General features: G+C 36.9%; 1 long non-coding RNA gene across 2 annotated transcripts in view; it reads right to left on the bottom strand.

Moving 5' to 3' along the window:
* The window catches only part of LOC141569710 (uncharacterized), a 67566-nt gene extending 54937 nt beyond the window's left edge, over window positions 1-12629 (bottom strand). For both annotated transcript variants that reach the window (XR_012493474.1, XR_012493473.1), the window contains exon 1: window positions 12485-12629. This is a non-coding gene — a long non-coding RNA (uncharacterized LOC141569710). The remainder of the gene's footprint in view (window positions 1-12484) is intronic.
* Window positions 12630-15139: the final 2510 nt, after the last annotated feature.

Here is a 15139-nt window from a genome sequence, read left to right on the forward strand (position 1 = left end):
CAAAGAATCAGTGACATCGAAGATAGAAACCTGGAAATGACACAAAGAAGAAGAAAGAGACTTGAGACTTAAAAGAAATGAAAGAACTCTACAAGAACTTTCTGACTCCATCAGAAAAGCAATAAAAGAATAATGGGCATACCAGAAGGAGAAGAAAGAGAGAAGGGAACAGAGAATATATTCAAACAAATTGTCGATGAGAACTTCCCAAATTTGTGGACAGAACTGGACCCTCGAATCCAAGAAGCAAATAGAACACCTAGTTACTTCAATCCCAAGAGGCTTTCTCCAAGGCACATTGTATTGAAGCTGTCTAAAATCAACGACAAAGAAAGAATCCTCAAGGCAGCCAGGGAAACGAGGCGGTAACTTACAAAGGAAAGCCCATTAGATTATCATCAGATTTTTCAGCAGAAACTCTACAAGCCAGGAGGAGTGGAACCAAATATTCAAACTATTGAAAGAGAGAAACCATGAGCCAAGAATAATATATCCAGCAAAGATATCCTTTAGATATGAAGGAGGAATAAAGACCTTTCCAGACATACAGAAGCTGAGGAATTTTCTAATACACGACCTGCACTACAAGAAATACTAAAGGAGGCTATTCGACCACCATCAACAGGGACAATTTGTGGCAAACAAAACTCAAAAAGGGGAGAGTAAAGGCCTGAACCGGAATATGGGAATGGAGAAAGTAAGCGTGCTGAAGAAAATGGAATACTCTAAATATCAAACTTTCTTTTACATAAACTTAAGGGTAACCACTCAAAATAAATCCAGAATTGAAATATATACTGAAATAAAAGAAGAAACAGAGGAAACATCATAGAATACCACCACACAGAAATAATAGACAACAACAAAAGGCAAAGAAACAATGGAGACACAGCCTTACCAGAAAACTAAAGATAGAATGACAGGAAATCCTCACATATCAATAATCACCCTAAATGTAAATGGACTGAACTCACCAATAAAAAGGCACAGAGTAGCAGATTGGATCAAAAAACTAAACCCAACCATATGCTGTCTACAAGAGACACATCTCAGCTACAAGGACAAGCATAGACTCAAAGTGAAAGGGTGGAAATTGACACTCCAAGCAAATGGTACCCAGAGAAAATCAGGTGTAGCCATAATGATATCAGATGAAACAGACTTCAAGGTGAAAAAGATAACAAGAGACAAAGATGGACATTTCATAATGGTGAAGGGGACTGTACAACAAGAAGACATAACAGTCATCAATATTTATGCCCCCAATCAGGGAGCACCGAAATACACCAAGCAACTACTAACAGAAGTAAGGGAGAAATTGACCAAAACACAATTATACTAGGGGACTTAAATACATCATTGACAGCTATGGATAGATCATCCAAACAGAAAATAAATAACGAAATAGTAGCCCTAAATGACACATTAGATGAAATGGACATAATTGACATTTATAGAGCACTTCATCCTAAAACATCAGACTATACATTCTTTTCTAGTGTACATGGAACATTCTCACGGATAGACCATATATTGGGACATAAAATCAGTCTCAACAAATTTAAGAAGATTGAAATCATACCATGCATATTCTCTGATCACAAGGCTTTGAAATTGGATATCAACTGTAAAACGAAAGCGGAAAAACACAAATACATGGAGATTAAACAACATACTTTTAAAGAAGGACTGGGTCAAAGAAGAAATTAGAGGAGAGATCAAAAGATACATAGAAACAAATGACAATGAAAATACATCCTACCAAAATTTTTGGGATGCAGCGAAAGCAGTTTTAAGAGGAAATTTATCTCATTACAGGCCTATCTCAAGAAACAAGAAAACTCCCAAATAAATAACCTCATGTTACACCTTAAAGAACTAGAAAAAGAAGAACAAGTAAAACCCAAGGTCAGCAGAAGAAAGGAAATAACAAAAATTAGAGCAGAACTAAATGAAATAGAGAACAAAAGACAATAGAAAAAATTAATATGACAAAGAGCTGGTTCTTTGAAAAGATTAACAAAATTGACAAACCCTTGGCTAGACTTACTAAGATAAAAGAGAAGACACTGATTAACAAAATCAGAAACGTAAAAGGGGAAGTTATCACGGACACCACAGAAATACAAAGGATCATCCAAGAATACTATGAAGGACTATATGCCACCAAATTCAACAACCTAGAAGAAATGGACAAGTTCTTAGAAACATATAGCCTTCAAGGCTGAACCATGAAGAACTGGAAAATCTAAACAGACCGATCACCAGTAACGAAATTGAATCAGTCATCCAAAACCTTCCCAAAAGCAAAAGTCCGGGACCAGATGGCTTCACTAGTGAATTCTACCAAACCTTCAAAGAGGATCTAATACCAATTCTGCACAAACTCTTCCAAAAAATTGAAGAAGAGACAGTACTCCCTAACTCATTTTATGAGGCCAACATTACCCTGATACCAAAACCTGGTAAGGACAGCACAAAAAAGAAAACTACAGACCAATATCTCTGATGAATACCGATGCAAAAATCCTAAATAAAATTCTAGCAAATCGAATACAACAATGCATTAAAAGATTATTCATCACGACCAAGTGGGGTTCATCCCGGGCACAAGGATGGTTCAACATCAAATCCATCAATGTGATACATCACATAAACAAAATAAAGGACAAAAATCATATGATTATATCAATTGATGCAGAAAAAGCATTTGACAAGATACAACATCCATTTATGATTAAAACACTTAATAAAATGGGTATAGAAGGAAAATACCTTAACATAATAAAGGCCATATATGACAAGCCCTCTGCTAATCTCATAATTAATGGAGAAAAACTGAAGCCCTTTGCTCTACGTTCAGGAACACGACAGGGATGTCCCCTATCACCTCTGCTTTTCAACATAGTGTTGGAAGTCCTTGCCAGAGCAATCAGGCAAGAGAAAGAAATAAAAGGCATCAAATTGGGAATGAAGAAGTTAAATTATCACTCTTTGCAGATGACATGATGCTATATATAGAAAACCCTAAAGACTCCACCAAAAAGCTATTAGAAACAATCAACGAATACAGTAAAGTTGCGGCTACAAAATCAACGCACAAAAGTCCATTGCCTTCCTATATACTAACAATGAAATCTCAGAAAAAGAAATACAAAAAACAATTCCTTTTGCAATTGCAGCAAAAAGAATAAAATACCTAGGAATAAACTTAACCAAGGATGTGAAAGACCTATATGCTGAAAACTATAAGACATTTTGAAAGAAATTGAAGAAGACACAAAGAAATGGAAAGACATTCCGTGCTCATGGATTGGAAGAATCAACATAGTTAAAATGGCCATATTACCCAAAGCAATATACAGATTCAATGCAATCCCCATCAAAATCCCAATGGCATATTTTAAAGAAATAGAACAAAAAATCATCAGATTTGTTTGGAACCACAAAAGACCCCGAATAGCCAAAGCAATCTTAAGGAAAAAGAACAATAATGGAGGTATCACACTTCCTGACTTTGGCTTGTACTACAGGGCTACAATAATCAAAACAGCATGGTATTGGCAGAAAAACAGACACATAGACCAATGGAATAGAATTGAGAACCCAGAAATAAAACCACATAAATATGGACAGATAATTTTTGACAAAGAAGCTAAAAACATACAATGGAGCAAAGACAGCCTCTTCAATAAATGGTGCTGGGAGAATTGGATAGCCACGTGCAAAAGAATGAAACTGGACTGCTATTTGTCACCATGTACCAAAGTTAATTCAAAATGGATCAAAGACTTAAGCATAAGACCTGACACAATAAACTGCATAGAAGAAAACATAGGTACTAAACTTATGGACCTTGGGTTCAAAGAGCATTTTATGAACTTGACTCCAAAGGCAATGGAAGTAAAAGCTAAAATAAGCGAATGGGACTATATGAAACTTAAAAGCTTCTACACAGCAAAAGAAACCATTGACAAAATAAAGAGGCCACCAACTGAATGGGAGAAGATTTTTGCAAACAGTACCTCCGATAACGGGCTAGTATCCAGAATATACAAGGAACTCATGCAACTCAACAACAAAAAACAAACAACCCAATTGAAAAATGGGCAGAGGACTTGAAGAGACATTTCTCCAAAGAGGACATACAAATGGCAAATAGACATATGAAAATATGCTCAACATCACTAATCATCAGAGAAATGCAAATCAAAACCACAATGAGATATCACCTCACCCCAGTCAGAATGGCTATCATCAACAAGACAAACAATAACAAATGTTGGAGAGGCTGTGGAGAAAAGGAACCCTCATACACTGTTGGTGGGAATGCAGACTGGTGCAGCCGTTATGGAAGGCAGTGTGGAGGTTCCTCAAAAGATTACGAATAGAATTGCCATATGACCCAGCAATCCCTCTCCTGGGTATCTACCCAAAAATCTGAAAACATTTAGAGATAAATACACGTGTGCTCCAATGTTCATTGCAGCTTTGTTTACGGTGGCCAAGACATGGAAACAACCAAAATGTCCTTCGATAGATGAATGGATAAAGAAGTTGTGGTATATATACACAATGGAATACTATTGCAGTAAGAAAAGATGATATAGGAACATTTGTGACAACATGGATGGATCTTGAGAGAGTAATGCTGAGCGAAACAAGTCAGACAGAAAAAGCAGAGAACCATGTGATTTCACTGATATGTGGTATATAAACCAAAAACAACAAAAGAACAAGACAAACAAATGAGAAACAGAAACTCATAGACACAGACAATAGTTTAGTGGTTGCCAGAGGGTAAGGGGGGTGGGGGGTGGGAGATGAGGGTAAGGGGGATCGAATATATGGTGATGGAAGAGAACTGACTCTGGGTGATGAACACACAATGGGATTTATAGATGATGTAATACAGAATTGTACACCTGAAATCTATGTAATTTTACTAACAATTGTCACCCCAATAAATTTAATTAAAAAAAAAAAAAAGAATGAAATAACTAGCTTAGGTAGTAGAGTTGACCAGATGGACGAAAGAGTCAGTGACATCGAAGATAGAAACCTGGAAATGACACGGAGGGAAGAAGAAAGAGACTTGAGACTTAAAAGAAATGAAAGAACTCTACAAGAACTTTCTGACTCCATCAGAAAGAGCAATATAAGAATAATGGGCATACCAGAAGGAGAAGAAAGAGAGAAGGGAACAGAGAATATATTCAAACAAATTATCGATGAGAACTTCCCAAACTTGTGGACAGAACTGGACCCTCGAATCCAAGAAGCAAATAGAACACCTAGTTACCTCAATCCCAACAGGCCTTCTCCAAGGCACATTGTATTGAAGCTGTCTAAAATCAACGACAAAGAAAGAATCCTCAAGGCAGCCAGGGAAAAGAAGATGGTAACTTACAAAGGAAAGCCCATTAGATTGTCATCAGATTTTTCAGCAGAAACTCTACAAGCCAGGAGGGAGTGGAACCAAATATTCAAACTATTGAAAGAGAGAAACCATGAGCCAAGAATAATATATCCAGCAAAGATATCCTTTAGATATGAAGGAGGAATAAAGACCTTTCAGACATACAGAAGCTGAGGAATTTTCTAATACACGACCTGCACTACAAGAAATACTAAAGGAGGCTATTCGACCACCATCAACAGGGACAATTTGTGGCAAACAAAACTCAAAAAGGGGAGAGTAAAGGCCTGAACGGAATATGGGAATGGAGAAAGTAAGCGTGCTGAAGAAAATGGAATACTCTAAATATCAAACTTTCTTTTACATAAACTTAAGGGTAACCACTCAAAATAAATCCAGAATTGAAATATATACTGAAATAAAAAAAGAAACAGAGGGAAACATCATAGAATACCACCACACAGAAATAATAGACAACAACAAAAAGGCAAAGAAACAATGGAGACACAGCCTTACCAGAAAACTAAAGATAGAATGACAGGAAATCCTCACATATCAATAATCACCCTAAATGTAAATGGACTGAACTCACCAATAAAAAGGCACAGAGTAGCAGATTGGATCAAAAAACTAAACCCAACCATATGCTGTCTCCAAGAGACACATCTCAGCTACAAGGACAAGCATAGACTCAAAGTGAAAGGGTGGAAATTGACACTCCAAGCAAATGGTACCCAGAGAAAATCAGGTGTAGCCATAATGATATCAGATGAAACAGACTTCAAGGTGAAAAAGATAACAAGAGACAAAGATGGACATTTCATAATAGTGAAGGGGACTGTACAACAAGAAGACATAACAGTCATCAATATTTATGCCCCCAATCAGGGAGCACCGAAATATACCAAGCAACTACTAACAGAACTAAAGGGAGAAATTGACCAAAACACAATTATACTAGGGGACTTAAATACATCATTGACAGCTATGGATAGATCATCCAAACAGAAAATAAATAACGAAATAGTAGCCCTAAATGACACATTAGATGAAATGGACATAATTGACATTTATAGAGCACTTCATCCTAAAACATCAGACTATACATTCTTTTCTAGTGTACATGGAACATTCTCAAGGATAGACCATATATTGGGACATAAAATCAGTCTCAACAAATTTAAGAAGATTGAAATCATACCATGCATATTCTCTGATCACAAGGCTTTGAAATTGGATATCAACTGCAAAAAGAACGGAAGACTCCAAAAAACACAAATACATGGAGATTAAACAACATACTTTTAAAGAAGGACTGGGTGAAAGAAGAAATTAGAGGAGAGATCAAAAGATACATAGAAACAAATGACAATGAAAATACATCCTACCAAAATTTTTGGGATGCAGCGAAAGCAGTTTTAAGAGGAAATTTATCTCATTACAGGCCTATCTCAAGAAACAAGAAAACTCCCAAATAAATAACCTCATGTTACACCTTAAAGAACTAGAAAAAGAAGAACAAGTAAAACCCAAGGTCAGCAGAAGAAAGGAAATAACAAAAATTAGAGCAGAACTAAATGAAATAGAGAACAAAAAGACAATAGAAAAAATTAATGTGACAAAGAGCTGGTTCTTTGAAAAGATTAACAAAATTGACAAACCCTTGGCTAGACTTACTAAGATAAAAAGAGAGAAGACACTGATTAACAAAATCAGAAATGTAAAAGGGGAAGTTATCACGGACACCACAGAAATACAAAGGATCATCCAAGAATACTATGAAGGACTATATGCCACCAAATTCAACAACCTAGAAGAAATGGACAAGTTCTTAGAAACATATAGCCTTCCAAGGCTGAACCATGAAGAACTGGAAAATCTAAACAGACCGATCACCAGTAGCGAAATTGAATCAGTCATCCAAAACCTTCCCAAAAGCAAAAGTCCGGGACCAGATGGCTTCACTAGTGAATTCTACCAAACCTTCAAAGAGGATCTAATACCAATTCTGCACAAACTCTTCCAAAAAATTGAAGAAGAGACAGTACTCCCTAACTCATTTTATGAGGCCAACATTACCCTGATACCAAAACCTGGTAAGGACAGCACAAAAAAAGAAAACTACAGACCAATATCTCTGAAGAATACAGATGCAAAAATCCTAAATAAAATTCTAACAAATCGAATACAACAATGCATTAAAAAGATTATTCATCACGACCAAGTGGGGTTCATCCCCGGGGCACAAGGATGGTTCAACATATGCAAATCCATCAATGTGATACATCACATAAACAAAATAAAGGACAAAAATCATATGATTATATCAATTGATGCAGAAAAAGCATTTGACAAGATACAACATCCATTTATGATTAAAACACTTAATAAAATGGGTATAGAAGGAAAATACCTTAACATAATAAAGGCCATATATGACAAACCCTCTGCTAATCTCATAATTAATGGTGAAAGACTGAAGCCCTTTGCTCTACGTTCAGGAACACGACAGGGCTGTCCCCTATCACCTCTGCTTTTCAACATAGTGTTGGAAGTCCTTGCCAGAGCAATCAGGCAAGAGAAAGAAATAAAAGGCATCCAAATTGGGAATGAAAAAGTTAAATTGTCACTCTTTGCAGATGACATGATGCTATACACAGAAAACCCTAAAGACTCCACCAAAAAGCTATTAGAAACAATCAACGAATACAGTAAAGTTGCCGGCTACAAAATCAACATACGAAAGTCCATTGCATTCCTATATACTAACAATGAAATCTTAAAAAAACAAAAACAAAAAAACAATTCATTTTGCAATTACAGCAAAAAGAATAAAATACCTAGGAATAAACTTAACCAAGGATGTGAAAGACCTATATGCTAAAAACTATAAAACATTTTTTAAAGAAATTGAAGAAGACAGAAAGAAATGGAAAGACATTCAGTGCTCATGGATAGGGAGAATCAACATAGTTAAAATGGCCATATTACCCAAAGCAATAAACAGATTTAATGCGATCCCCATCAAAATCCCAATGGCAGTTTTTAAAGAAATAGACCAAAAAATCATCAGAGTTCACATCCTTGGTTAAGTTTATTTTGGTTAGGTGTATTTTAGTTTTAAAATCTTTAAAGAAAAAGACCCCAGCTCTCTGTACTATTTTTTGCAATGTCCTGTGAATCTATAATTATTTCACAGTAAAAAGTTAAGTACACACACACACACACACACACACACACACACACACACACACACAAAAGCCACCAGGAGGAAACTAACTTAATATGGAGTACAATCCAACTTTAAAAAAACAGTATTTCTATACTGTAAAAAGATTTCTAGACCAGGGTTTGGTAAACTACAGGCTGCAGGTTCATAGCCTGTTTTGTAAATAAAATTTTATTGGAAAACAACAATTTCTATTCGTTTACATGTTGTCTGTGGCTGCTTTTGCTACAGCAGCAGAGTTGAGCAGTTGTGACAGAGATTGCAGGACTGACAAAGTCTAAAATATTTACTATTTGGCCCTTTACGAAAAAACTTTGCAATCCCTGTCTTAAATAATAGAAAGTTGGAAATCTTCCAAATTAATTTTATGAAGCACTATAACCTTACCTAAAAAATATATAGTTCTAATACAAAGAAGCAGTTATCTGCAGATTATTTTGTCTTATAGATGCAAAGATCTTAAATAAAATATTAGCAATTTGAATCCAGCAAGTGTGAAAATAAATGTTTACCCCAAGGGCAAATTGGGTTTTCCAGTAAGACAAAGATGGTTAACGTTAGTACAATTATCAATTTACGCATTGCATCTACAAATTATGGAGAAAAACAACACAATTGTATCGATGGATATAAAACAAAGGTATTTGACACAATTCAGCAGTAATTCTCAAATGAAAACAAGGCTAGAAAGAAACTATGAAAATTCAGCCAAGATTATAGTCTAGAGATAACCAGGAAGTATAACATTAGAAGGTAAAATGCTGAAGACGTTTCCATTAAAACTAGTAGCAACATTGGGTTGCTCCCCTCACAGCAGTGTTTTCAAAGCTCTAGCTAATGAAATTAAATATGAAGATGAAATAAACTGGCTAAATACTGAGAAGGGAGAGAAAATCATTTTTATTTGCTGGTGATATCATTGTATAGTCAGAAACCTAGCACAGGGAATTTTGATAAGGTGGTAGGGTACAAGAAAATAAATACAGCAGATTGAAACAGAAAAGGAAAAAAATATCCTATTTCCAATAAGGACAACAAACACAGAATACCTAAAAATGAACACAAGAACGACGCTCAACTTAAAATAAGAAAACTAATAGTTATTCTATAATATAATGCAAAATGTAAGTACATGGAGAGACAGACCATATCCCTGGATAGGAATATAGTAAAAATAAAAATATCACTGCTTCGATGTTAACCCTATTGAAGTAATGAAGTGTCCATCAGAATTACAATTCTTTTTCAACTTGGTAAAACAATTTCAAACTCTATATGGAAGTACAAATAGCCAAGAAGATTATGTAAGGGAATACTGAGAGGGTGCTGGGACTAGCAGATATTAAGCTAACAATGAAAACTAATGCAATCAAAACAGGGATAAATAGGCTAGTAAAATATAAGAAAATGTCCAGAAATTGATCTTAATATGTATGGGAATAGATATGACACTAGTAATACTCAATGAGGGAGTCCAGGAAAGTTTATCATGTAAAAGCCAAGAGAGAGAGGAGGAATGGATAAAGGATATGAAAATGCACAGAAGGAATCCAAATGCCCAATTAACTGGAAAAGATGCTCAACCTCACTTAATAGGTGGAAAAAGTAAAACAGAAAAACTATATTTAATTATTCAGCCTTCAGATGATAAAAAATGAAAAAGAACAACATCATCCAGTGCTGGAGAGGATTTGGGAAAATGGGGTATTTATACATTGCTGGTGGAATATTTATTATACATTCATGTATATATACACATACATGTATTATATATATTATATGCATACATGTAATATATATAACATTTTTGAGAGTCATTGGCAATGTCTATTTAAAAAAATATGCACACTGAGGATTGCTAGATGGGAGAGGGGCTGGGGATAAGAGGGAAGGTGAGCAGATTAGAAAGCACAGTCGGTAACCACAAGATTGCCACGGGGATACGAAAGTCAATTTGGGGAATGTAATCAATAATCTTGTAAATATTTTGTAGAGTGTCTGATGGACACTTTTCTCATTAGGGAGACCACCTCAGGGATGATGTAGATGCCTGATCACTGCACTGTACACCTGAAACTGAAGCTAAACAATAATGAATGTCAACTACAAGTTTATATACATATATATATAAATATTTAATATATATACATATATATTATATATATGTGTATATATATATATATATATATATATATATATATATATATATATTTACAAGAAGCGGAGTACAGCATTAGGAATAGACACAGTGGAAATGTAATGGCTCTGTGCGATGTCAGAGGGATAGTGAATGGGGGGAGGGAGGTTGTCACTGTGTGGGATATAAATGATAAATGTCTAACTAGTACATTGTTTTGTGCACCTGAAACTAATACAAATAAATTAATTAATTAATTAATAATAAAAATATGCACATCTGTACCTAATAATAAGATTCAAGTACAACAAAAGTTGACACAAGCAAAGAGAAATGCACAAATCACCATCACTCTGCTCTATACAGAACGAGTAAGTGGAAAAAAAAATCAGAGAGCGTATACAAATTTTGAACAACACAATTCACAGTTGGAGAACACATTTTTTTTCTTTCTTTTGAGAACACATTCTTTTGACGCGATAGATGGAGCATTCATGGAAAGATACAAAGGACTTTGCCACTCGGCAAGTCTCCACAGATTTCAAGGAATGTTCATGACACAATCTAATCTGATTTCTCTGACGACTGAGAAATCAGATTAGAAATCAATAACAGTAGTACTGTTTATTGCAAACAGAAATGCGCTTCAAATTAACACGTGTGACTATACACAATAGCCAAGACATGGAAACAACCAAAATGCCCATTGATAGATGACTGGATTAAGAAACTGTGGTACATTTATACAGTGGAGTATTACGCAGCCATAAAGAAGAAATAAATCTTACCATTTGCAACAACATGGATGGACCTAGAGAACATTATGTTAAGTGAAATAAGTCAGACAGAGAAAGACAAATACCATATGATCTCACTTATATGCGGAATCTAAAGAAAAGAATAAGTGAATGAACTAATCAGAAACAGTTTTGGAAACATGGAGGAAAAACTGAGGGTTGCTAGATGGGTGGGGGGGTGGGGATAAGGGGAAGGTGAGAGGTTTAGAAAATAGTCGGTAACCACAAGATGGCCACGGGGTTTTGAAAATTAATTTGGGGAACGTAATCAATAATGTAAAGATTTTGTAGGGTATCCGATGGACACGTGTCCCATTTGGGAGACCACCTCAGGGGTGATGTAGATGCCTGATCACTGCACTGTACACGTGAAGCTGAAGCTGAACACTAATGAATGCCAACTATAATTTTATATATGTGTGTGTGTGTGTGTGTGTGTGTGTGTGTGTGTATGTGTGTGTGTGTATGTATATGGTTACAGGAAGCGGAGTACAGCATTAGGAATAGAGACAGTGGAAATGTAATGGCTCTGTGCGATGTCAGAGGGATAGTGGATGGGGGGAGGGGAGTTCACACAGTGTGCAGGATATAAATGATAAACGTCTAAGTATTGCTTTGTCTTGTGCACCTGAAACTAATAAAATTAAAAAAAAATGACACGTGTGAAATGAAAAAATCTTAACTGAAATTTAAAAATACTTAGACATGAGAAATAACGATAATACAATACAACATTATCTTTTGGGTCTTAGATGGAAACGTATGGTCTTAATGCTTTAATTAGAAAAAGAAAGGCTGACTAATAATTAGCTGAGCATTCTCTATAAAAGACCCCATCACTGAATCCACAGAAGTCCCACCATTGACCCAGATCCCAGCCCCCATCACTCAGCCCACAGTACCTGGGCAGCCAACCACTTCAAAATTACGCAGCACGGCTCAGGCGCTAGCCCCTGGGTCCTGAGAAACGCTTCCCTTTCGAGTTCTGACCTCTAACGCCAGGGTGTCTACCTGGCGGGAGACTGGGTGTCTGATGCGCACACTCAAAAGCACCTGCGAAGTTGTGTTGCGCAATCAACAGGGCGCAGTCACCAGCGTCCGCCACAGTTCCCTTGCCATCCGCTGCTTTTTTGAGATCGGAATATGGCCGCACCCAAGCGGCGCTGCTCTGTGGGCACTGCCATCTTGGACAGGTATCTCAGCCGTACAGTGGAAGAAGCCGTTGCCAAAATGAGACGTGTCATTTTGAAGCGCATTTCTGTTTGCAATAAACAGTACTACTGTTATTGATTTCTAATCTGATTTCTCAGTGGTCACATAAGTGAGTTGTGTCAGGAACATTCCTTGAAATCTGTGGAGACTTGCCGAGTGGTAAATTTCCTGGTGGACAGGCATCTTTGGAGTTAGGCTCTGGAACTCAACTTCTAGAGCCTAATTCCAAAAAAATATACACACCTGTACCTAATAACAAGACACAGGTTTGAGGGGGAGCCCTTACTATGAAAAGAGGAAGAGTAGAGTCTGGGAGATACCACTGGAGAAGAGGGGAGACATGTCACGATGGAACCTCCCCCCCACTTGAGCGATACTACGGAGTGTTCTTGAAGGGATGTTGTAGGAGCGGTAAGGTCCGGGTCCTGGGAGATGATACCATGAGGAGAGAGGGCACAGAAGCAGGAGAGAGGTAGCGTCCAGTCCCACTGAGCTGAGGCAGGGGAATGAGGACCTAAACGTGCCCATAATCTCAATCAGCCCCCACAGTAGCCAGGTCGACCCAACTGAAGTGATAACAGGTATCAATAAAAATAAGGGGGGAGGAGGAGTGGTAGAAGGGAGTAAAGGAGGTCAACTATATGGTGACAGAAGAACTGACTTGGTGGTGAGCACACTGTGATATATAGATGACGTATTATAGAATTGTATACTTGAAACCTATGTAATTTTACTAACCATTGTCAACCAATAAATGTAATTAAAAATAAATTAAGAAATAAAAATACGTTTTAAATTGATAGGGCCAATGGTTGTTTTCTCTAATGTAACATGTCAATAAAAGCATCTTCTAGGATACTTTATTATTTATAGTTCCTTGTAAAATAAAATCTAAGTAATAATTATGCAAATGCTGCATTAGGACAAATTTCCAACTTTGCCCCACAAAGAGTTTGCTGCTCCTTAGCACCTCAAATATGGAAATTATGGAGATGCCATTGCCCCTCTGGAAGATGTCACAGGGCAGAGGTGAGAAGAATTCAGTGTATCCCTTCAATGGATGAACTGCTACACATTCTTAAAACCCAGCCCACACACCTCCAGTGTGAAGCCCTCCTTGACTGGTAGGAGAGTCCATGCCAGCTGAAGGCCTCTCTGACCCAGCAGGTGACGAAAGATTCTTGAAAGGACCTGGTCCTGAGTTCTGGTGTCCTCTATCTTTGTGCCCTTAGATCAATCACATGCTTTTGGGCCTCAGTTCATATTCTGGACAGTAGAGGGCTGGACTCTGTCCCTCCCACAGCCTTGGTTGGATAATTTTTGGTTGAGTGAATAAATAAAAGAAGAAATTGAATCTGTGGAGGCTTGCTAGCACACATTCATGTCTAAAAACATTTCCAGAATTATCGTTAATTTTGTTGGGTGTGATGATGGTGCTGTGGTTATATTAATAGAAGAAGGAGGAGGAGAGAAAGAAAAAGAAAAGGGAAGAAAAGCACCTTCATATGTTAGAGATTTATACCAAAGTATATGGGTGAAATGATATGAAGACTGTCCAGGATGCAGGACAATCAGTGGTAGAGTTTAAATGGATAACGGGAGACACTGATCTTCCCATTTAAAGTGGCAGTCCCCCAGAATTTCCAATTTATATCACTGCCCTATCCACCCTCCTTCAGCAGTTATCACCTTTTAATAAACAATGTTTATTAGCTCTCTTCTCCACTAGGGTGCCAGGTCCACAAGCTAGGGGTTTGGGGGCTCTTTTGTTTTACTAAACATTAAGTACCAAGGGCATTGACTGGTGATCAATAAATATTTGATGAAGGAACAAATAGAGTCTTATATACTTATAAGTTCTCCATCTATTTAGTGTTTTCTGAATTACTGATGTCAAATGAATTTTATAATTAGTTGCATCATCCAGAGATGGATGCCTGCCAAGTCTTTTGGAGGGAATTACTAATCTTTTAGGAAAATGAATCCAGTGTGTGTGTGTGTGTGTGTGTGTGTGTGTGTGTGTGTGTGTTTTGATGCTCTCTCTAAGTGTGGTAAAGATACCAAAAACAAAGCAGTTGATTACTCCACATATGTGAGAAGCAGAAATCACTGTATTATCAGCACGAACAAGCAAATGAATAAACAGTAAATAAATACGATAATTTCTGATAAAAAGGAAGGCTATGAAGAAAATTAAGGCATAGCAAGGCGCTACAGTGGTGGGGTAGGTCAGGGAAGAAAGACATGTGAAGAAAAGACATTTGGACAGACATGTGAGTGGCATGATGGAGTGAGCCATGGAGCCAGAACATATGAGGTGGGATAAAAAGCTATGGTGAATGTTT

Source organism: Rhinolophus sinicus, chromosome X (genome assembly GCF_036562045.2).
Source record: "Rhinolophus sinicus isolate RSC01 chromosome X, ASM3656204v1, whole genome shotgun sequence".
Taxonomy (NCBI): domain Eukaryota; kingdom Metazoa; phylum Chordata; class Mammalia; order Chiroptera; family Rhinolophidae; genus Rhinolophus; species Rhinolophus sinicus.